Consider the following 3,940-nt stretch of genomic DNA (forward strand, 5'->3'; position numbering starts at 1 on the left):
GTACAGCAAGGTTTCATAATTTAATCATAATGGTCGAGTGACAACAATGGCCAGGACACTAGGAAAATTCTTTTTCTTCAAACAGTAGCTTTGAAGTCTTTTTTTCCCTAAAAATAACTCACTTGAGAAGATTGACAGATATACTAACTCAAATTTTTGATAGGTGATTATTACTATAAATGTCATCATCTAATTAGTTTAATGAACATAATCAATCAATCAGAATCACGTGAAACCAATATGACAGGATGTTGAGTTCAATCAGAGTTTAAGATGAAATATAACAGTTATGTTCAGTCCCTAGGTGAAGTTCCCCAATTTATATGATTCCATATAGAATACCCCAAACTATCAAGTTTCTAAGTGTTGGGTCATGGAGAGTGAATAGGCTTTGCTTCTTTAGTCAGGCAACTCCTCAGTTGATTGCAACAAGGTTAGTGTAAAAATGATTCTTTCCCTTGTAAATAGTTACCTTCTAGACCCAAATGATTTTATGTTTTAAAGGCTGCCAATTTAACCAGGCATCTTTGAGTTAGCAAGAGAGTGAATTTATTAGTCACTGATGGGATTTTGAGGCCATTACATTTGGTGATACTGGTAGCTTTGATATTGATACGTAAGGAGTTAGTTTCAAAATATTCGGCTTTGCAGGCCTGTTGACTTTGGTCCTTTTTGGCTTCAGCAAAAATAAAGACTACCTTTTTCTTCACCTTCAGTACAGGGATGACTAGGGATTTTCTCAGCTGTGATCAACAGACAACATCTTTTAATGACTGTTCTTATGTATTCTTGAAAGTGACAAACACACACATATCTCTTGCCCAGAATGTTCTTTGCTCCCATCATGTTCTCAGTCTGAGATAACTCACAAGAGATTACAGATCCATTTGCAATGCATTTCTCCCTTTTGAAGTTATTTTTGTTGAAACTTCCTTAACACTTATCAGGTGTAACAGCGCAGGGTGTCCATGAAACTGAGGATAATTTATGCAGGCCTTCCAAACAGTCGCTGAAATACATTGCTCAGAATTTCCACTCATCTTTTTTTGGCTGCATGTCTTTCTTCTGAAAATAAAACAGATTGCAATTAAAAGTTCAATATGTGCATAGATCCAAGTCTATAATCCACAGTTGTGGCAATAATATGCTAGTTGTACAACAAAAGCATGAAACTCTGACAAGTATTGAGTATCTGTCCAAATCAGGCAAGACAACTGGCATGGCTTTTCTTTCTTCTTCTTCTTGGTGCCCTAAGTCTGCTTTATTCTTTGAACCACTCAACAGTATTGGATTGGAGTCTCCCTTGAGATTGCTTTTCAACTGTATGTTGCACTGATCTCTGCCAAAATCGCTTTCTTAACCCGTTTTTTTTAGGACTTGGATTGATTCTTGATAAGGCCTTTTCACACAGTTTAATGAATTTCAACCACTCTTATCAAATGTTGAGTTTCTAGTTTAAATCTTGGATTAAAAGTCTGGCCTTGAATGCCATTCACCTGTCATTAGCTTAGTGAACCTTCACAGGTACCTTCTGACCTTAACTAATCATTCTTACCTTTTCCTTAACATTTCGCATGCTGTTCTCTCGGGCCAATTTCACTATCACAGTAACTTCACTCTCTGACACCTATTATCTGTTATTTATTCCTAAGACTGTAAGATCTGTTAACAAGATTTTCATATTGTACATTCTGTTCAGCTGTTCTTATTACTCATCACACTGTTGAAACACAGTGTTGTTCACAACAGTAACGTCTGTTCCACTTCCAGACATTGATGAATTCACATACTTCAGCAAACCTTTTCATTAAGTAATGTTAAAACGGAAGCTTAGCACAACTTTGTACTGTGATGGTTTGGTTTAAGTACCTAGCAGTAATTCTTTCACTAGATCTTATTGGTCTGTGGGCCCTTTTTCAGGCAAGTTGCTTCTGTCATCATTTAAGAATTATCATTCCACAAGCTTTGTTTCTCTGACAATGAAACTTTCAACAATGCTCATTCAAACTAAATTCTCAGCACTAAACTATTCCTCACCTATTTCATATAAATATATGAATATTTCATGTATGTGGTGGGCATAGAGCTAATTCTTGACACAGGGGATTTAGCTAAATATCTCATTTGAAGTATAGTATCTCCACAAATATATTACTCCTATTCAATACTGGAGTGTCAATATAGATTATATGTTCAACTTTCAGAGGTGGCGATTAGCCAGGATCATCCTGTTATCGGGGAAGCTATGGTTTACTTCACTGCTCACATTAGAAAGTGTATTACAACCGTCTCCATTGGCGACAGTGGAAACATGCTCTCCCAGTTGCAGCCTGGATGAAAAGATGAGGAAAGGGCTACAATTGTAGAGCACAGAAGCCGACCCTTCGGTCCAACCAGTCCATGTTGACCATAATCCCAAACTAAACTAGTCCCACCTGCCTGTGCTTGGCCCATATCCCTCCAAACATTTCTTATTCAGGTACTTACCTAAATATCTTTTAAACATTGTAACTGTAGCTGCATCCAGGTTCATTCCACACATGAACCACTCTGTATAAAAACATTGCCCCTCATGTCTTTTTAAAATCTTTCTCCTGTCACCTCAAAAGATGCCCCCTAGTCTTGAATTCCCCTACCATAGGGAAAAGAAACCTGCCTTTCATCTTATCTGTACCCCTCATTATTTTATAAACTTCTATAAGGTCACCTCTCAACCTCCTGCACACTAGCAAGAAATGTCCTAGCCTATCTAGCTTCTCCTTATAACTCAAACCCTCCATTCACTGCAATATCCTCATAAATCTCTTTTAAACCCTCTTCAGTTTAATATTATCCTTCCTATAACAGCAAGACCAGAACTGGCCTCACCAACATCCTGTACAACCTCAATATAATGTCCCAACTCCTATACTCAAAAGGCTGAGCAATGAAAACAGGCATGCTAAACAGCTTAACCACCCTTTTCATAATGCAAACTCCAAAGAATTAAATTATGTACCTAAACTCCTAGGTCTCTCTGTTTTATAACACTGCCCAAAGCCCCACAGTTAATTGTAGAAGTCGTGCCTTTGTTTGTTTTACCAAAATGTACTTACTTGCATTTATCCAAATTAAACTACATTTGCCACTCTTCATCCCATTGACCCAATTGATCAAGATCTCTTTGTAATCTTAGACAACCTGAGGACCAGTGATGAAGTACAATTCCTGAGAATCCATATCCTCTTTGACGTCATGGACTGAAGACATAGTCTTCTTGAGCTCTGCATTCAGTTCAATGACATGTAAGTATTTCAGAGGGCTTGCAGTTGTTTCTAATTGCTTTTAAAGGGTTTAACAGTAATTACAAGTACCTTGAATTGCTTTCAATGTTCTCTTTTTCAACTTTCAAGTGTGGCTCACTTGCATACAGGCTTTGGGGTACCAGAAATGTCGAGTGCTTTAATATTCCTGCTGAAAACCTGGAATAAGTTATAAGACCTGCTAGAACCCAATCTAAGTAAATCAGTTTAAGTTGCAAATATAAGTATCAGATTCTGAATCCTTCGATTTTAGGACTGAGTATGTTGACATACAAGGGAAAAACCTACCGTGTAAAAATTTACTCCTTTCTCTGTTAGAATCGTACCGTTACCACAATTTCCTCTTCACTTTTGATTGAAAAAAAAATCAAATTGAAATATGACAGTTTCAGCTGGAGCAAGATGTTTTAGCCACCAGAGCATGACAAACATTGCCTGCTGACACAATACCTTAAATAACTGAATGAACTGTGCTATCTTTACACAATAAATTACTCACCAATAAATCACTCCCAGCCTCATGTCATGTTTCAGGAATGATATTACTTCTTTCCTTACTCAGATAACACAGCACTTACGCAAATTGAAAAACATTAGACAAATAACCCATTCCCCATCACTAACATTATTTGTGTTCC

General features: G+C 37.1%; 1 long non-coding RNA gene across 3 annotated transcripts; it reads right to left on the bottom strand.

Moving 5' to 3' along the window:
• Positions 1-526: 526 nt before the first annotated feature.
• Positions 527-3,705, bottom strand: LOC125484285. Of its 3 annotated transcripts, none has more exons than XR_007263122.1 (2): positions 3,591-3,705; positions 527-1,065 (listed from the first exon to the last, which is right to left on the bottom strand). It is a non-coding gene; the product is annotated as an uncharacterized LOC125484285 (long non-coding RNA). The 3 variants fall into 3 exon arrangements; XR_007263124.1 differs by lacking the exon at positions 3,591-3,705 and adding an exon at positions 3,354-3,461; XR_007263126.1 differs by lacking the exon at positions 3,591-3,705 and adding an exon at positions 1,556-1,646.
• Positions 3,706-3,940: the final 235 nt, after the last annotated feature.

This window comes from Rhincodon typus, chromosome 1, assembly GCF_021869965.1.
Source record: "Rhincodon typus isolate 14 chromosome 1, sRhiTyp1.1, whole genome shotgun sequence".
NCBI lineage: Eukaryota > Metazoa > Chordata > Chondrichthyes > Orectolobiformes > Rhincodontidae > Rhincodon > Rhincodon typus.